This window comes from Triticum aestivum, chromosome 1A (genome assembly GCF_018294505.1).
Source record: "Triticum aestivum cultivar Chinese Spring chromosome 1A, IWGSC CS RefSeq v2.1, whole genome shotgun sequence".
In the NCBI taxonomy this organism is placed as follows: Eukaryota; Viridiplantae; Streptophyta; class Magnoliopsida; order Poales; family Poaceae; genus Triticum; species Triticum aestivum.
Genome location: NC_057794.1, coordinates 218,394,935 through 218,420,371, shown reverse-complemented (window position 1 = coordinate 218,420,371; position 25,437 = coordinate 218,394,935). Strand labels below are relative to the sequence as shown.

At 47.3% G+C, this 25,437-nt stretch overlaps 1 protein-coding gene across 1 annotated transcript in view; it reads left to right on the top strand.

Moving 5' to 3' along the window:
- Nucleotides 1-25,437, top strand: part of LOC123043499 (E3 ubiquitin-protein ligase SINAT5) — a gene marked incomplete at its 5' end in the record, with an annotated part of 41,711 nt that overhangs the window by 14,440 nt on the left and 1,834 nt on the right.

Here is a 25,437-nt window from a genome sequence, read left to right as displayed (position 1 = left end):
TAAAAATCTTACCGAGTGAAGAGCAAACCTCTCACTCGGGGGCTTAGCTGCAGCCCAGTGCTCGCCTAAGATATAAAAATCCTATCGAGTGGAGAGCAAACCTCTCACTCGGGGGCTTAGCTGCAGCCCAGTGCTCGCCTAAGATATAAAAATCCTACCGAGTGAAGAGCAAACCTCTCACTCGGGGGCTTAGCTGCAGCCCAGTGCTCGCCTAAGTGGATTATGGAATAAGTCGACTGCAGTGAGCCTCTTGCTTTGAACCTACAAAAGACATTTCAAGCCAAAAGCAATCATATTCAAATATCGAATTCAAGTTCGGAACGATACCTAAAGGAACCGAAAGTGCTCAGGCGCTAAGCCTATTAAGGTTTATCGGTTACAACTCCACTCGGCATACCGAGGCAAATTTAAAACGTCGAGCTTAAAAGAAGTTTTTTACCCCTCCTGTGGAGGGCTGGAAGGTGCAACAAACTCATCAAGATCAATTCCATCTGCGATCCGAGTGGCAGCAGCAATGAAAGTTTCCATAAAGGACCGGAAGTCGTGTTTCTTGGTGTTGGCCACCCGGAGGGCCGCCAGCTTGTCTTCTCGCGCATCTTTGCAGTGGACTCGGGCCAGACACAGAGCAACATCTGCACCGCACCGAGCCAAGGACTTTTTCCACTCCTGCACTCGACCAGGGACTGTGTTCAAGCGAGCCATCAGCGACTCGAGGTCGTGCTGGAGTGTCTCCCCGGGCCAGAGCGTTGAGTCGATGCGAGATGTGGCGACCTTCAGCCTTGCGAGATAGTCCACGACAGCTGCGACACGGGACTCCAGTCGGAAAACATTCATGGCAACTTCGTCGTCCACCGGAGAATTGACGGGGTCAAGGTTTGGTTCCAGCTGGCTAGTCTCTTCTTCAAAGTCTTGACAAAATTCTGCAAGGGCGATCACTGAGTCAAGGCAACGGTCGAATGGAAAAATCACAGTTGAAAATGATTGTTGAGCATAAAGGTTTACCTTCAAGCATAAGGAACAGCTTCTTGGCAAGATCATTCAGGAAGGCCTCCAGATCATTTTTCTTCTCAAGAGCAGCTTTCAGATTGGTATTTTCTTGTTCAAGCTTGGTGACTGAAGCTAACTTCTCGTCGACAAGCTTGATCCTCTTAGCTAGTTCAAGGTCTTTTTTCTGTTGGGCCTCCTTCATCTTACCTGCAAGTTACAGCAAGATCAGATTTTGAAACAAATAAAGGGAAAAAGCAGTCGTCGTGGTCTCACCAAACATACCTTTGGTCTCCTCCTTTGCCTTCGTCAGATTCTCCTGAGCCAGCTTCAAATCCAGCTCGAGCTGAATGTGCTTGTTTTCCAGCTCAGTGTAGCGAGCCGTAAGGTCACAGGATCTCTGGGAAGAATCAATCGATTAAATGTCAAAGATAATTCACTTCCGAGTGGAACAGGAAAAATCATGCGTTTCTAAGACTACAGCCGAATACAAGCATTCGACCGTAGTCTCGGGGACTACACCCAGTGGGTGCACTCAGCGTGCCCCCACTAATCCTGTTGAAGACAGAATCGACCAGTCGACCTCAAAAAAAAACACAACAAGATGTAAGCAGTCGACCACAGTCTCGGGGACTACACCCAGTGGGTGCACTCAGCGTGCCCCCACCGGTTTGCGAAATCCATTCGCCGTAGTCGAATGACGGAGAGACTGAACTTATAAAGCCTAAGGCCGACTGCCAGCAGTCGACCTTAGCCTTGGGGACTACGCCCAGTGGGTGCACTCAGCGTGCCCCCACCGGTTTGCGAAATCCATTCGCCGTAGTCGAATGACGGAGAGACTGAACTTATAAAGCCTAAGGCCGACTGCCAGCAGTCGACCTTAGCCTTGGGGACTACACCCAGTGGGTGCACTCAGCGTGCCCCCACCGGTTTGCGAAATCAATTCGCCATAGTCGAATGACGGAAAGACTGAACTTATAAAGCCTAAGGCCGACTGCCAGCAGTCGACCTTAGCCTTGGGGACTACACCCAGCGGGTGCACTCAGCGTGCCCCCGCTAACACGGAGTTTAAATCGACACACCCAGTGGGTGATTACTATAAATTCTGGAAAGAAAAGTTTTTGATAGCATATCCTAACAGAACAAGTGGTGGTCGACTGACCTGAACATTGCTTTGAAGGGCGGAACTGGCGTCGTAAGCTGCCTGGCTCGCATCCCGGATGGTCTTCAACTGCTCCATCATGATCCCTGCCTGGCGTATCGCCTCCTTCGCGGCGCCAGCTTGGTCCTGTGGGACGTGGTGCGTCGTGAAGAGGGAGGGTTGCAGAGCACTCGTCAGCGGATCTGCGAAGGACACAGTGTGTCGAGTGGTGTTCTCTTCCTCCGCGACCAGGGTCTCAGGCACCGTCACATCCTGGAGCACCCTGCCGGCAGACGCTTTCCTACTCCTTCTGTACTTCAGCGGTTCCTCATCTTCATCATCATCAGGGAGAGTGATAACAACATTGGATGGAGCTACAGAAAAGAATCAGAGTCAGAGATCATGAGTCAGTCGACTAGGAACGGTGTTAAGAGTATAGTACCAGGTTTTGAGGTTGCTGCGTCCTCCATCTCATGGTCGTCAGCCCGGGCTGAGGTCTCAGAAGTAGCAGCACTGCAACTCCAAGGAATCAGTCGACTAACTCCAGCGCCAACCAGAGATAAAGTTCATACAAAACAAGAAGACTTAAGCAGCATGATTACCCTGATATGGTGGGGATGGACACCTTCATCTTCGGCAGGAGCTTGGTCGGCTTTGACGGGGCCGCCCTGGGCTGCTTCGACGCCTTTTCAGTCGGCGCCAGAGAGGTGGTCCGAGGGCGCTTGGTCGACTGTGTGACAGTCGCAACCCCCTTGCCACGTTCAGTCGCATGGTCATGGACAAGCTTCGACCGCCTTCCCGAGCGCGGTGGTGCAACCTCCTCCTCCTCCTCTTCCTCGTCCTCACCATCGTCATCATCATCGTCATCATCGTCATCATCATCATCATCATCCTCAGCGGCGTCCGAGTCCCACTCCTCCTCCTGGCTCTCGCCCCCGCTCGCTTCTCCCTCCTCAGTCGGAGCCTGTGCTCCGTTGGGCATCGAGTACAGCTCAGTGAGGGCCTGATAGACATCAAGACAAAGATCAGTCGACCGATCGGCAGAGAAAACGGAAATAAAAGTGACGAGAATACAATGGGAAGTGGAGCAGACATACCTTGTTTGGATCACTGTGGCAGTCGAGTGGAGGAATCCTTCTGGCTCCGCGAGGGTTATCCTTGTTCCCAGTAACAGCGGCCATCCACCTTTCCAGAGTGGCATCGTCGACTGTTTCTGGATTGACCCGAGTCACATCCTCAGTCCCGCAGTACAACCACATGCAATGGCTCCGGAACTGAAGAGGCTGTATACGACGTCTAAGGAAAACCTCCAGGAGATCCATACCCGTCACTCCCTCCCGAACCAACTGAACTACACGCTCCATCAGCATCTTCACGTCAGCTTTCTCCTCCGGAATCACCTTCAGAGAGGAGGGCTTGTTCACTCGGCCCATGGTGAACTGAGGGAGTCCACTCGACTGCCCCGGCGTCGACTGATCCTGGCAGTAGAACCAGGTCGACAGCCAGCCTCTGACTGACTCGGGAAATGTCATGGCTGGGAAGGTGCTCTTGTTCCTCACCTGGATCCCCAGACCCCCACACATTTGGACAACTCGGGTTTTTTCGTCGCCTGGGCTCGCCTTCTTCACGGTCTGAGAGCGACACGTGAATATGTGCTTGAACAAACCCCAATGCGGTCGACAACCCAGGAAACTCTCACACATGGACACAAACGCGGCAAGATAGGCGATAGAATTCGGGGTGAAGTGGTGGAGTTGCGCTCCAAAAAAGTTCAAGAAATCACGGAAGAAAATGCTCGGCGGCAAAGAAAATCCGCGGTCGACATGGGTAGCCAGAAGCACGCACTCACCCTCTTCCGGCTGGGGCTGCCACTCTTTCCCCGGAAGCCTCGCAGCTCCATGAGGGATCAGGCCCTCGTTGGCCATGTCGAGGAGATCCTTCTCCGTGATGGTCGACTGGATCCAATCTCCCTGGACCCAGCCTTTCGGCAGGCGAGATCTAGACGAAGACCCGCCATGACTGGTGGATCTCCCCTTCGCCTTCTCCGTCGCCGACGCCTTCTTCGCGCGTTCCAACGCTGCCGTCTTCTCCTTGACCATGGCTGCCGGCGGGACGCGCGAGGGGAAGTTGTGCGGAGGCGAGAGCGAGCGCGTTGGGCGGAGACGAAGGGAGCAGAGAGAGAATGCTGAGGCGCTGTTCAAAAAACCCTCGCCGGGCGCATTTATAAGATCCCTTCCGAGTGGATGACAGGTGGGCCCGGTCGATCTAATCATATCCTGAACAGTTACGCGGACGCGATACGTGGCGAAAAAAGCGGCGCGGGGATCGAGGCATCTATGCCGTGTCCCGTCCGAACACCGCGGTCCGCCCCGCTTCGCGCGCTCCTCCAAATTTCGCATCCCGCGGAATCCGCGAACGGCAGATCGGTCTGCCAAACACGGGATTTCCTGCCATCCGTCGCTCGGAAATCGGCGAAGTCCAAAAGATCACTCGACGAAGGAAAAGAATGGATCGAGTCGACTGAAGAAAAGTTGCTCACTTTCAACAAAGAGATTTTTTAGTTCAAAACAACGCACGACCAGTATGCGAAGGCTAATCGGAAACAACATCAACTCCTTCATCACTCAAGCCTCAATCCATTCGGGGGCTAATGATGGAGTCATGTACCTAGGGTAGGGCCACAGACCTGATCTAAGTACCCTGCCCAAGGACACCCTTAGAAGAAATCACCTTCCAGTCGACCTACGAGGGACTCACTCGACTGACTTGAAGGACTCGACCACGAAGACTCACTCGACCACCAGAAGGTCAAGAGGCACTCTGCACTGCAACGGTCTGTAATTAAGTAGACTTTATGATAGTAAAGACACTTTATGTGGGGCGTTACCAGTAACGCCCCGGACTTAATGTACCTTAAACCCTTCATTACGTGGGCTGGCTGGGGTCCTGGCGCACTCTATATAAGCCACCCCCCCACAGGCAGAAGGGTTCGGCACCCTGTAATCCATATACACATAATCCACTCGACCGCCTCCGGGCTCCGAGACGTAGGGCTTTTACTTCCTCCGAGAAGGGCCTGAACTCGTACATCTCTTGTGTTTACAACCTCTCCATAGCTAGAACCTTGCCTCCCCATACCTACCCCCCACTCTACTGTCAGACTTAGATCCACGACACCTAGCTCTAATACCATGTTAGGAAATATGCAACTTGTATTCCCATGAGGCCATAGGCCGATATATATACATGTACAGATGTGAAACATATGCAGGAAACCCCTTATATAACGGGATTAATACAAAGGGGTACATGACTTATAATATAACTCTAACACCTGTGAGTAGAATGGTGAATCCTAACTAATGTTTTCTAGAGTGTTTTAGCTATAAGTGGAAGTATGTGAAGGCTTCCCAAAGCCCTATAAATAGAGGTCCTCACCTCTACTTTATAACCCAGACTATGTACCCACTACCTATAATAGAACTTGTTCTTATCTAAGATCTTGGAGTAGATCTTGTGCTCTAGGAGTTCTGGATTGAACTCTTGCTGCCATATCGGCCTACATTCGGCTTTAAAGCGATATCTAGCGCAGCACGTTGAAGTTGTTCCTTCAACACTTATGCTGTACACATTGTAACAGCGAAGTGGAGTTGCTCCTCCACAACCTTTGTGCTTCAGGTGGTATCAGAGCCTCGTTGATCCATACTAGTTCTTGCTGTCCTCTTCGAGAGCAAGCTGCAGCAAGCAATGGAGCAATTGGAGAAGAGGATGGAGCTGCAGAACAACATATCAAAGAGCTGCATGAAGATCTTAATCGGAGATTTGATCAGCTGGTTGAGATGATAAGAAAGGGTGTTCCCCCTGCTACCAATGAAGGAGATTCATCTAAAGAAGAATAAGATGTTCATCAAAGAAGAAGGAGAGGTAATCTTGGAGCAAGACCGCCACAACAACGTGCTGTTCAACGTGCTTCAAGAAGGCCAATTTATGTTGAAACTTCTGAAGGTGAAGAATATGATGAAGCCCTTGAAGAAGCTAATCTCTATGCATATCAGAGAGTACCCAACCTTACATATGCAAGGGATACACAAAAGGTGAAAGCTGAGATTCCAACTTTTAATGGAAATGTTGATATTGAAGGGTGCCTAGATTGGTTATATGAAGTGGAGACTTTCTTTGAGGCCATGGAGGTTCCGGAAGATCGTAGAGTTTCTTTGGTCGCATACAAGCTGAAAGGAGGAGCCGGTGCATGGTGGCATCGCGTTCAAGAAGAGCGTAGGTTGAGAAGAGAACCTCGTGTGAGAGCTTGGCGGCAAATGAAAAGTCTCTTGAAAAGGAGATTTTTGCCCGCTGATTATGACCAGATCATATTTATCCAATTTCAAAATTGTGCTCAAGGAAATAGGACTGTTTCAGACTACACGGAGGAGTTTCTACGGCTACAAGTGTGGTGCAACCTTGTTGAAACTGAAGATCAACAAGTTGCAAGGTACATCAATGGTGATGCTATGCAAGATCGATTGATGATGCAACAAATCTGGTCCGTTGATCAAGCACAAGCTCTAGCCTTAAAGGCCGAGAGGTTTGTGAGGATGAGAAAGACAACTAAGGCTACATATCCTCCATATCCTCATACCGAAGGCTCATCTAGGAGCCAACCTAATAGAGTGGAAGAAAAGACCACTCCACCAAAGATAAAACAGCCCATCCCAAAGCAAACTAGAGGCAAGGGTAAGGCAAATGAAGGCCCAAATGCTATAAATGTGGTAAAGAGGGACACATATCCAGCGGTTGTCCACTAAGGAAATTTGTTAACACGACTATCCATGATGGTGAAGGCGATGAGGAAGAATACGAATCTGAAGATGTAGACGGACAAGAGGTTTGTCAAGAAGAAGGTGAAGAGGTGGTATGTGTGATCCAGCGTCTCCTATGTTCCGCACCACAACCCGATGACACACAACGTAAGAAAATATTTGAGAGCAAATGCACGGTGAATGGCAGGGTATGCAAACTAGTGATTGATAGTTGCAGTTGTGAGAATCTTATCTCCCAGAAGTTGGTGGACCATTTAAAGCTCGAATCCCATGATCATCTAAATCCCTACACTATTGGATGGATCAAGAAAGGAGTGAATATGAGGATCACCAAACAATGCAACCTGCCACTTTCTTTGGGTAAGCATTATCGCTCAAATGTGTTGTGTGATGTGGTTGACATGGATGCCAGCCATGTTCTTCTTGGGAGACCTTGGCAATTTGATGTGGATACTACACACAAGGGCAAGGAAAATTCTTACTCTTTTCATTTGGAACAAGAGAAAGATCATTATTCTACCAAACAAAACTAATGGTAATATATCTAAGGACGAGGGGAAAAGTATGTTAACTATCTCCCACACCTTTAATGAGTTTATGGAAGACTTGAAGGAGGCAGATTTATGTGCTGCATTTATTATAAAAGGAGAAGAGCACCCGACTGTTGAAATTCCAGCAAAGGTACGTAGATTATTAGTAGAATTTCATAACATACTTGGCGAGCCACAAGGCCTACCACCGACGAGAGGAATTCAACATATAATTGACTTAATTTTGGGAGCAAGTCTTCCTAATCTTCCACACTATCGAATGAGCCCAAAGGAGCATGATATATTGAAGGAGAAAGTGGAGGAATTGCTGCAAAAGGGGCACATTCGAGAAAATATTAGCCCATGTGCTGTACCAGCCCTACTCACGCCAAAAAAAGATGGATCTTGGCGCATGTGTACGGACAGTAGAGCCATTAACAAGATCACCGTAAGGTATAGATTCCCGATTCCCCGTCTGGATGATATGTTGGACCAGCTTAGTGGAGCAAGAGTGTTCAGAAAGCTAGATTTAAGAAGTGGATATCATCAAATCCGTATAAGACCCGGGGATGAATGGAAAACCGCCTTCAAGACAAAGGAAGAGTTGTTTGAATGGCTAGTCATGCCATTTGGACTTTCAAATGCACCAAGTACCTTTATGCACTTAATGAATCAAGTCCTTTGACCCTTCTTATCCCACTTTGTTGTGGTCTATTTCGATGACATCTTGATCTATAGCAAGGATGAGGATGAACACTTTGATCACATTTGGAAGGTGCTAGAAGTACTAAGGGAAAATGAACTCTACGTCAACTTGAAGAAATGTGTTTTCCTGCAAACACAACTTCTTTTCTTAGGATTCGTCATAACATGTGACGACATTCATGTTGATGATTCTAAGGTTGAAGCAATCCGAGAATGGCCAACTCCGAAGACCATTTCTGAGGTAAGAAGTTTTCATGGCCTTGCAACTTTCTATAGGCAATTTGTGAAGAATTTCAGCACTATCATGGCACCAATTACCGAGTGTTTGAAGAAAGGAAAGTTCCAATGGACAGAAGCAGCTGAAGCTAGTTTCAATGAGATTAAACAAAAACTATCACAAGCTCCTGTCTTGGTGCTACCTGATTTCAACAAGACTTTTGAGTTGGAGTGTGATGCAAGTGGAGTAGGCATTGGAGCTGTCCTATCTCAAGAAAGGAAGCCCATTGCTTTCTTTAGTGAGAAGTTAAGTGAAGCTAGGCATAAATGGAGTACCTATCAACAAGAATTATATGCCGTTTTCAGAGCGTTGAAAACTTGGGAAGTCTATTTGCTGTCTAAAGAGTTCATTGTTTATAGCGACCATCAATCCTTGAAGCATTTTAGAAATCAAAAGCATGTTGATCACATCCTAGCAAGATGGGTAGCATATCTGGAGAGGTTTAACTATCTCATCGTGCATAAATCTGGAATAACTAACAGAGTGGCCGATGCTTTGAGTCGTCATGCATGCCTCTTGACTTCTTTTGAAGCTGAACTTCGGGCATGGATCAAATAAAGGAGTTGTATGAGGGTGACGAAGACTTTAGCCATGTTTGGGTAAAGCATGCAAGGGGCCAACCATTAGGTGATGACTATTTGATGCAAGATGGATATCTCTTAAAAAATGATCGTTTGTGCATTCCAAGAGGTTCTCTACGTGACAAGCTGGTTAGAGAGCTCCATTCAAGTGATCTTAGTGGCCATGTTGGATGGGACAAGACTATCGCTAGCCTGGAAGCTCACTACTTTTGGCCACAACTAAAGAGAGATGCTGGAAAGTTTGTTCAGCGATGCCCTATATGTCAAACCTGCAAAGGCCAAGTCCAGAACACAGGGTTATACATGCCTTTGCCTGTTCCTGTCGCTCCATGGGAGGACATCTCTATGGACTTTGTCTTGGGCTTGCCAAGAACAAGACGAGGAAGTGATGCTGTATTTATGGTCGTGGATAGATTCTCTAAGATGGCTCATTTCATCCCATGCCGCAAGACAACGGATGCTCATCATGTGGCAAACCTATTCTTTCGAGAAGTGGTCAGACTTCATGGAGTACCAAGGTCCACCGTCTCAGACTGTGATAGCAAGTTTCTTACTGCATTTTGGCTCACTTTGTGGAAGCAATTCAACACTGAATTGAAATTTTCTAGCACTGCTCATCCACAAACAGATGGACAAACGGAAGTGGTGAACAAGTTTTTGGGTAATCTGATCCGTTGTAGTTGTGGAGAAAGAAAGGGAGAATGGGACTTGGCCATATCTCTTGCAGAGTTATCCTACAATAACTCCAAGCATAGATCCACAGGAAGGAGCCCTTTTTCCATTGTCTACACTAAAGTTCCAACACATGTGGTGGACCTGGTGAAGCTATCATCAAGGGGAAACTCAAAATCAGCATTGTCCTTTGCTGATAATTGCACTGAGTTATTTGAAGAGATTCGTGGTGTTCTGGAAGCACAAAATCAGAAATATAAACAACTTGCTGATTGCAAAAGGAGGCCAAAATCATTTCAAGTTGGTGATAAGGTGATGGTCTACCTCCGAAAAGAAAGGCTGCCTTTAGGTGTTAAGGGGAAGCTTAGGCACCGAAGGTATGGGCCCTTCTCTATCATGAGGAAGATAAATGATAATGCTTATGTGATAGATCTTCCAAGCAACATGGGCATATCCAACACTTTCACCGTTGCGGATTTGACTCTCTACCATCCTGAAGAAGTGCTCTATGAAGATAACTCGAGGGCGAGTTCCAAACAACCAGAGGAGAATGATGAGCAACACTAGATGAAAAAAAATATATCGTGTGTCAGATTTGTTTGGCTACTTCTAGATGCTTCCACTCTAGTGTAGTGTTTCTTTTCTTTTCTTTCTACCCTACCTGCTGTTTCTAGAGTTCTCTAGTTATAAGTAGCTGTGAGTAGAATGGTGAATCCTAAATAATGTTTTTTAGAGTGTTCCAGCTATAAGTAGAAGTATGTTAAGGCTTCTCAAAGCCCTATAAATAGAGGTCCTTAAAGGGCCGGACTCGGAGTCCGAGGGACCTTAAAGGGCCGGACTAGTCGGGAGCCGTGGGACTCCTGAAGCGGTGACACTCTTAAGTGTTCCTTGCGTCGGGCACCACTCTTGATGACCCTTCCATAGGACGTAGGTCGTGCTCCTATGAGGCGGCTGAACCTACTTAAAAAACATCCCTGTGTCACTTTGTCGAGTGTACAACGACCTTCGCTATAGGGCCGAATGCAACCCCACCTACTAATCTCTAACCACGTTGCTCAGAGTGCCTCTAGTGGAAAGTTGATTCTTGAACATCAACAGTGGTAACTTGTAGGATCAGGTTATCGACCAGAGGGGGGGGGAGTGAATGGAAGATTTTAACAATTTCTTTGGAAAGCAAACTTCTCCAAAGAATAACAGCATAAACAAAACTTCGCAAGTACTGAATAGAGGAGTAGCTGAACAAAAACAGTCAATAACTTAGAAGTATGCGAGGCAAAACTAGTAAGCTAGAGACACAAACATGCTAGCTAGAAGAATAACTAAGTAGTACAGGAAAAGAAGTCTAACAAATAGACAAATACACTTCAGCATAGCGAAACAGAGTACAAAGCTAAGCATGAAGTTGGGTAGCGGATAAACAGAAAGTACTTCCAAATGTCTTCGCAACATCACGGATAATGAAGAAAGGGTAGAACTTCGACACAGAGGCAATTACAATCCATTGCTTGGCGAAGACACATAGATGTGTTACCCCCGTTCAAACTGGTGGCACAGTTCCACGTCTGGACTGGAGAGGCTTCACCACAACTCCGAGAACACTAAATCCTTGTCTTATTCTTCCTGAGCTAAGTTCCTTGGAACTCGCCTAATCACTTGAGGTAGATCTTGAGGGGAAGTCTGGACCTTCATAGACTTGTTCTTAGGCGAATACACAATTTGGATGTTCTTGAATAGACGTTTAACCATCTAGAGGATGCACAATCCTCAAGAGTAAAAAACTCAAGTTAGGCCTCGATCAAATTCTTTAGTGATGCTCAATTACTTTATGTTCTTAGGCTTCGGGTTTTCCTCACTTAGGATTATCACTCAAATCTTCAGGAAGATGGGTTGCTCAAACAATCACTTTTTAATTTGCTCACGGAGCAACGAACCACCAATGGTTGAGGCAGGGGGCTATTTATAGCCGAGGGTGGCAACCAAGGGCTGATATGACCGTTGGAGGCACACTCACAATGACGACACGACGAGTGGCTATTGATCGAATTTCAAGTCAGACACACGTGGACGGCTTGCGGGGCAAGACATCCATCTCCTCAACTGGTTTGCGGGGCAAGACATTCAACTCCTCAATGAAGACATTTGGCTCTGATGTCCTGAAGACATCAAGGCTAAATAGCTCGCCTGAAAGGAGATTCCAAAGTCTTCTCAGAAGATATTCAAGAAAACACTTTGTACATTTGAGACTTCTAGATTGATTAAGCAGCTGCTACTTCCTCGATGAATAACAACAATGCAACCCACGCGACATTAGGCGAGCCCTTTAGAACTGCCAAACATGTTTACATGCTAAGGACTTCCTTGTAGACAATATTCCTTGTCTTCGTTTCTCGATTCCTAGTAGACTTGCACTGCCCGCCCTTGTCTCTCCATGACAGCGAGTATCTTGATGTTTCTTCTTGCTGTTGCTCTAGAAAGCGCCACATACAACTGACCGTGACAGAACACCGGATCAGGTAGATACACGCCGATGTTAGGAATAGTTTGCCCTTGTGCCTTGTTGATTGTCATGGCAAAGCTAAGCCTGACTGGGGACTGCTTTCTCTTGAAGCGGAAAGGGAACAACTCATCGTCTGAGGGGCATAGGGGTATCCGAGGCAAGAACACCCTCTTTCCAGCATGTTGTCCTAGCACTATGTCAGCGTCGATAGCGTTTCTTTGGAACCCCCATACCACCAGCCTTGTCCGATTGCATAGTCCGTTTGCTGGGTCAATGTTTCGCAGTAGTATAACTGGACAATTCAGCTTTAGCTTGATAATATGTGGCGGTAGCCCGTTGGAAGTAAGCGAGTTCAAGAACTCAGAGGGGTAGTAGTATGGATCATCCTCCGCGTGGTCAAAGCTGTGATATATCATCTTGACATGGGAAGTGTTCGATCATCCTCATGTTTATCCTATCAACATTCTCGTTCCTAGTCGTCAGTATCGCCCTTGTGGTAATATAAGTAGGATCGGTTTGGTTCTCATCTAGATCATGGTAGACGCGTTCAATCATCATGTCAAGGTCAGTGTCCTTCCCTGTGCAGGGCACACAAATATCCTCTGGAAGTTGTACATTATTTTCTTCATCGGTCTCCTTCGTGCCATTTCCTATGCGCATGAGGAATTCCGCAAACCATGGATCGTTGTCGGCTCTCATGTTACGAACAAGGCGTAGTTGTTGCATACTTTCCCATAGATAGGACATACGCAAGGTCGCGTCAGTTATCTGCGGCCTTGTCCCCTTCCGCACAACTGGAAGCACTTGCCTAAAGTCACCTCCAAACACGACAGTCTTTCCTCCAAAGCATGTCATATCGGCCCATGATATCACGCATGCTATTGTCTAGTGCTTCAACAGCTTGCCGCTTCGTCCCATATTATGAGAGATGTCATCCGAAGTAGCTTGGCCGTGCCACTCTGTTTCGTAAATTTGCATACCGCACCTTCTTCAATGTTAAGGGGGATTTTAAACCTTGAATGAGCAGTCCTGCCTCCAGGCATGATGGAAGCGGCAACACTAGATGTTGCGGTTGCCACAACTATCTTGCTCTTGCTTCGGATTCTCGTGAGCAAATACAAGAAAGTCTTACCTGTGCCTCCTGGGCCGTCGACGAAGAAGATGCCTCCGTTGCCACTATCGACAGGTCCCAAAATCTCATCAAAGGCGGACCTTTTTGCTCTGGGTTGAGGGAGGATGCCAGACAAGTATGCTCATGGTCTACCTCAATCATGGCTTCTTCAATGATTTCTCTAACCTCTCCACCAGAAGTATCATATGACTCGTCGATCTTGGGAAGAGGGAATGATGCTATATCTTTCCCCATTGATTCCAACATGTTCTTGATATCATGCAACACCATTTGCTCTATTGTGTGTGGGTACATCTGTGAACACCGATAGTCATCCGACATCGCCTCCAGGTGCCTATCCCATAACCCATGCACGTCGCTAGGCTCACAGAATACCAAGATTGTCGCGAAATGCCTTCGAAGTGAGGATGGCATCTGGGTTAGCTCAGCTCCGCAAGGCACTCGTCGATTGTGTTGTCGGCCTCGACAAGGCCTCTCATTTCAGCGGCTTCACGAAAGCTTGGGCAAACAAATCCATCCACTGTCCTAAGTTCTTCAAAGGAGGTTGCGCCTACGACATGGTTTAGGAGCACTCGGAGATAGTACCGCTCCCCCTCGGCTGGATGGGCCGACACGACTCTGCCTACCTGGAAACGTTGATTCCTCCTTTTCCGTATCTTTCTACATGCATCCCATACGAATGCCTTTGGGAAATCCCTATACAACAATGCCCGAGCCTCCGGTTATTTCTTGTTTGCCTCAAAATACTCGGTCAACATTGTTCTGGAGGCACCATGCCGAGTAACGACATCACTCAGATCCTCTCTTGCATTGAATGAGATCATATGCATGTTCGGGAGGTGAAGTTGCAATTGTCTCACAGATGAGAAGATCCCACTAAGGTTAAAGTTGTAGATCCTCCACAACGCTTCTGGCGGTGTTAGCCACCTTGCATCCCTATACTGCTTGATCTCGTCGATGTTGCCATTGCTATCAACATCCCTATATTGCTATCAGCCTCGTCAAGGGAAACTCAAATAGGTACTTCACCGCCTTGATACTCGAGCACACATCGACATTGATGTGACAGTTGTACCTCCTAAGAAGGTAAGGGTTGTACACAACCCACCTATTATCCAGCGTCCGCCCTCGAACCTGTGCTCGACGACCATCATTGCGTCTTCGATACATAGGATATGCATCCTTTCCTTGGACGGTTGTTTGAGTTAAAAGGACGTGGATATCAATTCTTACAACCCCCATCTTGCATGCACACATTCTTGGGATTGAGGACACCACATGGCCCAAGCATCATGCCCGTCTTGCATGCACACATTCTTGGGATTGAGGACACCACATGGCCCATGCATCATGTGTTTAACGACCATCGCATAAAGCTCTGGATACTTATGCTTGTCCGGGAGCTCAGCTGAGATGAGACGGTCGTACTGTTCTAGAACTATAAGCTTGTACCCAGACTCCATGATAAGGAGGAAGTGAGCATGCGGAAGCCCCCTCTTCTGGAATTCAACAACATAGACATATGCAATCACTTTACCAAGGATGTGCTTCTTAAATAGTTGCTTCTTCAAATCTGCTAGCTTCGCTCGAAAGACCTGAACGATGAGATCAGGACGATCTTGAGGCGTCTATCCAGGTTCAAGCTCACATGTTATCTCTTCGCAGTTGGGGTCGCGCGTCATCGTTAGGAAGATGTCGGGCTTCCCGTACTTCTGAACCAGGGCCATTGCATCCATGAACCGTCGCTTCATGCCTTGCTTTCCCCCGATGAATTTTGCCGGGAGTACCGTCCTTTTGCCTACCGCATCAGCACGACTTTCGCCAGCATTTATGCTATCAACAACTCCCTTGTAAAGATCGACACGTATCTCCTTCTGGTGACCCCGGATGCAGTCAAGCCTTGCACCCTCAATCTTCATGTACATGTCAACCACAAATTACTGGAAAAGACGCTTGCCGTATAATATGGGATTGAATATCCCACGATGCATCTGGATTTTGTAACAGTAGTAGTCTCGAACGGAGACACACAACCGAGTATTGATATCTATTGAAATGTAAAGATGAAAAAAATGTTAAGCGGTGCAATTCTTAGTAAGAGGGGTAATAGTTAAGAAGGCTAACCTGGGCCCTCATTTTCATTATCATGGGGCCGAAGCACCTCATCCAAGGACACACTGACCTTTGGGATTTGGGCATGCCAACCGAGCCCCCCCCCCTTCCGCGGGAAAAAGGGAGGGTACAACACGACAAGGGGTCATAGCATCCATAATATGGCTTTATACCATACTTTCACATTGTTGTTCCCATAGAGGACAATACTGCGGTTAAACTTTTTGATAAGATCATTTCCCTCAATCCAAACGACAGCTACCTTTGAAGACAACGGCACATTATATGTCTGTTGGTCCATCCTTGGGTCGGTGTTTACAGAGATATGATACTCCTCCATGTCCTCAGCTTGGCCCAAACTCCTAAAAGTTTGCGAGTAGGGGTTGTCCCTAAGAATGTCAACCAGCCTTCTAATGACCACCTGGTCAAGTCTAGGAGTGTCGAAACTGATGCTGCAAGCCCGGATCGTCATTGTAAAAGTACAATTGCAAATGGCCCACATGATTCGCTAGGGCCAAATGAATGTATGTTGTGATAAATCTGTCCGTGTGCCTGAAACGTGTACACTCCCGACCTCATATTGCTTTATTTGTTATCAAGGCTTACACCAAGGGTGGTGAAGGAAAAGTGTCCATTGAAGAACCTAATGTTGTCGCGAAAATGCCTCGCGTCGCCATCTGAGCTTGACCACAGCCTCCGGAGTTCTAAGGGAGGTTCCTCATGTGTCAACCTGATTTGCCCACCACGACAACAAAATGACTTTGGCTCGTACTTGAACCTCTTTGCTCCACAGTGTTTACAATCTGCCATGGGCTTCAACACGTGTGTGCTATCAGGGATATTTGAGCAGACATGTTCATAAGGATCGGGGACATTAGAACTGAGGATAGAGGCATCTGCTAGCTCAGCTGGTTCTAAGACCTCACCAATGTCCCCACCTGTTTTGTATTTTAATTCAAGCAATTTAATTTATATGAAAACATATAATTAATATAACAGAATTTGCTCATTACTATCTTAACATCATCAAAATGTACCTTCACCAGCAAACATATAGTGCTCCTCGTCCATGTCCTCTTCGGGGATTGTTCCTGTCGGTGTACTAGAGTAGGGGTACCCTAGTACCCCGAACTTGTGCACGGGCAGTCGCAGCACCCCGCGGCAAGGCTTGCCGGGTGACCGCCAAGACCCTCCGTGCTTCCCTTGAAGACCATTCAAGAACAAAGTACTCAAACCAAGGTCCCGACAAGAGGAGCTTGCCGGGAGGGCCAACCAAGGCCCCGGCAAGAGGAGCTTGCCGGGAAGGACTACCAAGGCCCTGGCAAGAGGATCTTGCCGGGAAGAGACAAGACCCCGGCAAGAGGAGCTTGCCGGAAGGCTACTCAAGGCATACCAAGAAAGCTTGCTGCGACGCGCCCTGCGTCCCGGCAAGATCCGGCGAGCGACAAGCTTCCGGACGCGACAAGACGACGGCCGCGGCAAGGAGCTTGCCGCGGGAAACCCCCACTTCGTGCCCGCGCTCCAGCACACCTGCTAACGTGTCGCTCTGGGACTCTCCCAAGCACACGTGGCAGGAGGCCGTGCAGCTAGGGGTACGTGGTGGCAAGCGGAGATGAAGAGAAGCCCATCGTGGCAAGCGGTGGCGCTCCTAACGGTCACCTTTTGCACTGTTTGGGAGACTCAGACAGGCATTTAATGCCTTTGTCCCATGCCGTCAGAGTTAGGTAGGGCGCACTGTATCCACAGTAGCGGTAGCTGCACCTACCGCATCCTTTTCCATTTTTACCCTTCTAGTCTACGTTGCCACCTGTCGGTGACCCCTTGAAAGTATAAAAGGAGGCCCAAGCGCAACGTAGAGGGGGTTCGGCCAGTTCGGCTCATTGGAGACACCAGAAACACTCCCACGCTCAGTCTGGTAGCGTCGATCGCTCCTGAGCAAAGGTTCAATACACACAAACAAGCAGCAGTAGGGTTTTACGCATCCGTGCGGCCCGAAGCTGGGTAAAATCCCCCGCGTGCACTGCCTCGATCCGCTCTTTGTGCGCTCTCCGCCTCCCACCGAACCGAAAGGGGCCCGATCCCCATAGGTGTTCGTGGATCAGTTCCCCCGACGGTTCCTTCATGCATAACATCTTCGAGGAAGTTATCAAGATCATCTACAATTCGTTTGTGCAAGTAAATAACTAAACACATTTTTAGACCGAAAACATGAATAACTTGTGATATTATACCATCAGTTCTGATGGTGAATGCCGGCATGCTCAATGTTGGGTTGGTTTCTGATGAAGAATTCAACTCAGGCCTGGCTTTGCCATCCATGAGTTCGCCGGTGAGGGTTTCCACCAAACCTGCATGTGGGTGGGCAAGTAAATAACAGAACAATCTTTTAGAAGAAAAGCGTGAACACAGGTGTGAGTTTTACTACCGTTTCCAATGGTGGACGCTGGTGTGCTCATTAATGAAATGGCTGGCGGTGAAGCACCAGGCTCAAGGATGGTGTCCATATCCATGATATCCTTATGGAGCATTTCTCGAGCATCTGTATTTGGGTGAGCAAGTAAATATGATAGAATAAATCTTTGAATAGAAGAAAGTTAATACAGATTGGAACTTTAGTACCATCTCCAACAGTTGATGCCGGTGTGCTCAATGATGGGTTTCTTGACGATGAAGCACCTAGCTCGGGGCATCGCATTGCGATGGATTCAGCACATATCGTGTCTCGCCCAACAATATAGTTTGCCTTGCGCCGATCTAGCAATGATTGCCTCTGCTCAGGTGGTAAACTCTGCCGCCGTGCTCTTCGACGTGCATTCTTTTCTTGTCTTTCTTCATGTGTTAAACTTTGCATGCGACTTCTTCGGCGAGCATTGACCTCTTCCCTAGCCTCTGGCGTTAAACTTTGCCTGCGGGCTCTATGACGGTCCTGTCTGGCTGTTCTTTGCTCTGCTGTAAGGCTAGCATAGCGAGCAGAATCATAGGAGCGCTTTTTCCCTAAAATAATCCCAGGAAAATAGTTTTCATAATCAGCGTACTTGTGCAAATATACTGATATATTGACATATAAAAACGTCATGTAGTTAGAGAACAATACCCTTTGAGCTTTCTCCTTGTTCCAACACACGAACTAATGTTGTACTGAAGGCAGGAAATGTTGTAGCTAATTGGTTAAGTACAGGTTCTTCGTCCGAGGAGAAATCACTTAAGTTTCCCGTGTTCAATGGCTCCCTTAGGGCATGTCCAATGCCTGGGTGCTTGGACGGGCGCTTAAGGAAATTAAGAAAAGGATAACGCGTAGCAGCGGCCGTTAGCGTCCGGTCCTCCAACGCCAGCGACAGGGTAGAGATGCTTATACGGCACATGCTTGAGTCCTGGCGCGGAAGAGAAAAAGGCTAGCGCCCGGTGGCTGTTTTTGTGCCGATGCTTGACAATTTCCTGGGATCGAACGGGATTTTGCTCAAACGGCTGGGAATCAAATCCTAGCACCTGTCCTTAGTGCCCCCATTGTAGATGCCCTTATGGACAAACCTGTTGAACTATGGCGCACAGCGCCGAGACACAATTTCTTTGCTTTATCATGTTCAACCAGCACTGCTGCAATTATTCCAAAGTGAACTATGTAAGCTATCTTATTATTCAAGAATTATGATAATACATAATTTGAAGGGCTGAGATAAGGACCTTGCTTTGCTTTAGCAGTGGAACCACTTGGACGGCAAGACATTGCCCAAATAAGCCTTTACTTTAAAAGTAGTTACCGACGATTCCCTGGAGAAATGAAATACTGAGCAGTGTTGAGTTTTCACTTTAAGAATACATTCATATGAAGCTGTACTTTTATAATATTGATGGAATTGGATCTGGTACATGATCTAAGTATCAAACCGTCAAATATCCAACCATGGTTTCTTCACGTTTTTAGGAACAGATCACGTCTCCAATTTGAGCATATCCTTCGTTTCTTTCTATCTAACCTAATTAGCTGTATATGAACCTTTTGTACAGTCTGACACAGATTTTCAGTCACCTAAAAGTTCCTTTTGCACTCATTAACCTAATGCTGTATACTATATCATGATTATATTTGGCAATCTCTTCACCTAGAACAAATAGTATCTCAAGCGGAATGAATTTCTTGTATTCAAATCTGATCTGAATTGCCCATCTTATTTTTATTATGTCTGTACACACGGACTTGTAAGTCTAATCTGAATTGCAAGGAGTAATCGTTTGAGTAAGCACTAAGAAGTACACATTGCTCATGTTCAGAGATGAATCATATTTTCTAGAACACATAGAAGACAGAGAAAGTTTCAAGCAGAAAGACATGAACGTGCGTGAAGTACAAGCATCATGAAAGAAATTTACAATCCACAGTTATGTCTCGTGCATACATTCAACAACAGTAAACTACAGTTCATAAAACTACAAACCAACTGACTCGTGTCTCAATCTGGAGCTATGGTGTGTACCTCTTGGAGACCCAGAAAACGTGAATAGATCAATAGAACCGAAGAGCCAGCGACGTGCTCGGATGGAAAATCACAGGCAGCGCAGAGCGGGATGGATGGTCCAGATGTTGGTCGACGTGGTGGCACTGAGCTTTTGATTCCGGCGACAGCGGGCAGGCGTGCCGTCAGGCTGCGCGGCCTCCATGCAGTCCCAGGATGGCGAGCGAGAACACAAGCAGGGGGTGCGGCTTCCGCGTACCCATGAGGCCACGACGGGGATCGAGTGGCACCGGCAGCGAGAGTGGCCGGGCGAAAGCGGCCGAGCAGGGCGACGAACAGGGTGTGGAGGAAAGAAAGAGGAAAGGCGAAGATGGAGGAGCAACAGGGAGTGGGCCAGTGTACATAGTGATTTGAAATTTGAACTGGGATTGCCTATACTGGTGGACGGGGGGAGAAAGATTGGTGGAGATTGGCGGCGACGAGATGCGGGATTGGTGGAGATTGGCGGCGGCGAGGCACAACATTGGTGGAAGCCATGGGCAGGTGGTAGAAGTGGTGGAGGCGAGAAGGGTCTCGATAGGGATGACTTCTTTTTTTATTAGGAAATTTTAACGATAAGGCAAGATGCACGAGAAGGATCGTGGGGAAGGAATCGATTGCCTGGCGTTTTGTCTCTTAAGCTTTGTCAGTTGGATGGTCCACTTCAGGGTAGAGGGGCATGTCCCATGTGACATTGGTCGTGAACGAACGACCACCAACTCAAAACTTTAGAAGTAGGAAAGATAACTCTTGGTTAAACCAAATCCTCAGGGACTTTCACCTGTGTAAACTCGCAAACACATTAGTCCCTTAACTGTTTTGTCATTTAATCATTCAAAACCCTCAGGAGGTACTATAGGCACTTATCATCGCCCCGTTTTGGACGATTTGATGGCAATCACAGTTAAAGCTTCAACAAAAGATAGCAGTTGAAATGAGTGAGGAACTCCCCTATATGTTGGAATCTGAGGGAGTGCATTGTGTAGAGATATAGTAAGAACAATATGACAATGCACAACTAGACATACCTTCTATGTCGGTATTCTCTGCAACAAGGATTGGCTTTTTAGTTGCACTTGAAAAATTTAGAGCACAACAATCGATGAGAGATATCAATGGAAGTGAAGTAATGGTATGCAAATGCTCTCTGCTCAGTTTTTTTCATATATCCAGATTTGGGACCGGGATTCATATTCTCCAACGAGATAGTTTACCAAACATAATGGTTGCGCAATCTAACATGTTTGCTTTTTTGGTTGACTCATTTCTGCACTCTCCATGCTAACATGAATGAAGCATATGGAGAGCTGCGGCTTCCACACGCTGAATTTTCTTTTCTTAAGGACCATTTTCCAAGAACATTTCTAACATCGGAAACTTGAAAAGCCAGGTGTCGCCTATATTTCATCACAGTTGTTTCACTTATTTGAGTTATCTTGAAAATTGAAGTTTATTGTTGTTACCTCTTCAGCTGTATCATCTGTGCTAACTTCAGTTGTAACAACTGTAGTGCTAACATGCCATTTCAGCTTGGATATAAATTCCTGCTTGAACATTGTAATTAGACTGGCTGTTTTGATGATTCTGTGTCTTCCGTTGTCGGTTAGTCAGATTGTTATTAAACTGATAATCCAGGCATATCAACTCTGTTTGGACATGAGCGAACTACTGTGGCATCTAGTTGAGACATTATCTTTGCCATTTTGTTTAAAGCTACAGAGAGGAGACTGACTTTACATTAGATATTCAACATAATTACCTATACCAATGCGATCACCTCTATTTCCATAGGTATTCTGTTTGAATGGAATGTACATCACTCCTGAATGCAGTTGCAATTTATAGTTGGGAAACAGGGAGAATTATCTTTTAAGAACATGAGTTCTGTGAGACAAAACTGAAATCATGGAATAATTAGTGATGTTGACAGAATATGAGTAACATCACTGTAATGATGTATCACCTCTGTTCTGAATTATAAGACGTTTTGAATATTTCAATATGAACTACTCCCTCCGTTCCTAAATATAAGTCTTTTTAGAGATTCCAATGTGGACTACATATGGAGCAACATGAGTGAATCTATACTCTGAAATATGTCTATATACATCCGTATGTAATCCCTATTGAAATCTCTAAAAAGACTTATATTTAGGAACGGAGGGAATACATACGGACTGAAATGAGCTAACAAACACACCAAAACGTGTCTATACATCTGATTCAGAAAAAAAGTTAGAACATCTTATAATTTGGAACGGAGGGAGTAGTAACATATTCACATTTCGATTTCTTTAAATCGATTGGGCGGAAGAGAGGTGATAAGAAGTCCAGAAACAGAGAGAAATTTATTGTCTAGTAAAGAGAGCTAAATTTGCTTGCTAGGTAGCCACATTTTCATAGACTTCAGAAAGTCAAGAGTGACTTCTATATGGCAACCATATTTTTGCTAGTTGTCATTGTTCTGAAAGATGGCTGGCTAAGCGGCGCTGAGCCTGTTACCGTTGTTCACTGCTAATCGGCGAGTCAAAGCGAGGTAGAGCATGGTGATGCGATGGGGAACTTGTCAGCGGCTGAGGGGTGTCCTCTCCCACTGGATTGAGGCTGTCCGCCATGAATCTAGCTCCCCGTAATCGACCACGATTTCTCCTGCCACTTGAGAGGGTACCGGTGGGAAGGACGAGCTTGATGCTCTGGTAGGTTGAAGAAGTGCCTGTGGGGATCTCCGCGGAGTCACTGAAGGAGCATCTGTGGGTCTCAGCCTCTCCTACCCTGTTTTATTTCCTTGCCGGAGTTGTTTTTAATGGCTGCTAGGGTTGGGGGACTTGGCCATTTTAGGCCTTGGCTAGTACAATGAGCCAGATAAGGTAGCTACTTTCACTTTCCTCCTTTCATCTGTTCTTTATCGCAGCCTGAGTTTTCTCTGTTCCTTTTCCTGTATCTCAATTCTTGATAGCAAGGCGTGCACCTGCTTAGTTCCTGCTATTGAGCCTTCCTTTTTTTTTTGGAACAACCTAGTGGACTTGAACACTGCCAGAAATATAACTCTTTTGCCTGTCCTGACTAATGTAGCTGCTTGCACTAGTAACCATCACCCTTATTGGTTCATCCAAAAATGATACTTAGGAAATATTACGAATCATCCCTTTACATGAAATAATATTGCTAGTGCTTATGATTGGCTTCCCTATTTCTATTCCATTCTACCATTGAAGTTGTCATACCCATTATCTAAAAACCTTGCACATGTGCAATGTTGGCCACTATTTTCTCTTACCTATTGTAACAAGTTCATTATGTTGGATCTTCAAATTAAATTTTTTAACTCTCAACATGGAATTTTTAATTCTGTGTTTTTCATGTCACACATTGATCTAGCTGTATATGAACTGGCTGTACTCAGTTTTAGGAATCAGACAATTTTGAAGACTCTAAATGTTACAGTCTTTTTCTGTAGATAGATGTAAGAGCATCTCCAGCCGTTCGCCCCCCCAGGAGGCATAAAAATCGCCCCCTGGGGCGAGCTGGACAATCGGCGCTGGGGGCGGTTGGGCGTCCAGTCGTCGCCCCCAGGTCACCCCCAGGCGCCGAGATTGGCCCAGTTTTCGGCCCACTTTCGGCGAATAAAGGCCCCATATGGGCGAGAATCGGCCCATATTCGGTGTGGTTCGTTGTGGCTCGGCGTTCAATTATGAACACAATTTTTTTATCACATAGTTCATCACAAAAAATCAAATAGTTCAACAAAATAGTGCAACAACAAATAGTTCAATACAAATTATATAGTTCAACGAATAAAAATTCATATTTCATCACACGTCGAGCCCGGCGTCGCCCTTGAGCCTCCATAGGTGCTCCACCAGATCCTGCTGCAGTTGATGATGCACCTGCGGGTCTCAGATCTCCTGACGCATACTGAGGTAGGCAGTCCAGGTTGTCGGTAGCTGGTGATCAACTTTGGCTAGAGGACCCTGCCTGTAGTATGGTTCAGTGTCAAACACTGGCTCTTCCTGCTCGCTCTCGATGGTCATGTTGTGCAAGATGACACAGCAAGTCATAATCTCCCACATTTGATCTTTCGACCAGGTCTGAGCAGGATAGCGGACAACAACAAATCGAGATTGGAGCACACCAAAAGCCCGCTCGACATCCTTCCTGCAAGCCTCCTGCACCTTGGCAAAGTGGGACTTCTTGCCTCCTGGCACAGCGTTTGAGATAGTCTTCACAAATGTAGACCATCTCGGATAGATGCCATCAGCTAGGTAGTGCCCATTGTTGTAGTGCCGCCCATTGACCTCGAAGTTCACCGGAGGAGAATGACATTCAACAAGCTTGGCAAAGACAGGGGAGCACTGCAACACGTTGATGTCATTGTGAGTTCCTGGCATACCAAAGGAGTGCCAAATCCAGAGGTCCTGTGCGCCCACCGCCTCAAGTACCACACTGCAACCGCCTTTGGCGCCTTTGTACATCCCCTGCCAAGCAAATGGGCAGTTCTTCCATTTCCAATGCATGCAGTCGATGCTTCCAAGCATCCCAGGAAATCCTCTTGCTGCATTCTGTGCTAGGATCCGAGCAATGTCTTCCGCATTGGGTGTTCTCAAGTATTGCGGTCCAAACACTGCCACCACTGCCCGATAGAATTTGTAGAAACACTCAATGCTGGTGGACTCGGCCATGCGCCCATAGTCGTCGAGTGAATCACCGGGAGCTCCGTATGCAAGCATCCTCATCGCCGTCGTGCACTTCTGGATCGAGGTGAATCCAAGTTTGCCGATGCAATCCTTCTTGCACTTGAAGTAGCTGTCGAACTCCCGGATGGAATTCACAATCCTGAAGAATAGCTTTCGGCTCATCCGATAACGGCGCCGAAATGTTTTGTCGCCGTGAAGTGGAGCATCGGCGAAGTAGTCGGAGTAGAGCATGCAGTAGCCTTTGAGACAATGCTGGTTCTTTGCTTTCACCCGCCCCGGCGCCGAGCCACCTCGCCACGGCTTTTCATTGCTCGCCAGCAGCTGGGCGAGGGTGGCGAGCACCATGAGATGCTCTTCTTCCTGGACGTCGGCCTCGGCTTCCTCCTCCAGCAGCGCGGCGAGCACTTCCTCGTCATCCGAGTCCATCGCCGAGGCAGGCAAATCGCCGAACACCTTGCGCCCGGTGGGCGTGTACCCCGCCGCTAAACTGCCCCTCCGCGGCCGGAAACGGCAGCCGGAATCGCCCAGCTGCTGGTGGAGGGGCTGCCTCGGCGAATCTCTGCTATTTTTTCGGTGGGGATTGGCTATCTAGCGGTGAAGGGCGGCGGGCGGCGCCGGGATACAGCTAGTGGCGGCCGAGGGTGCGGGGGGTGGGAGGCGAGTCGGGGAAGAAAACTTGACTTCGCCTGACGGTGTGGCCCAGCTGCGCTTTTCCCTTGCGCCGGAGCCCCCGATCGCCCCCCAGTGCTCCGGGTTCGGCCTGTGACCGCCGGGCCAAAAAACGGGCCGAACCGGCACTTTTCGG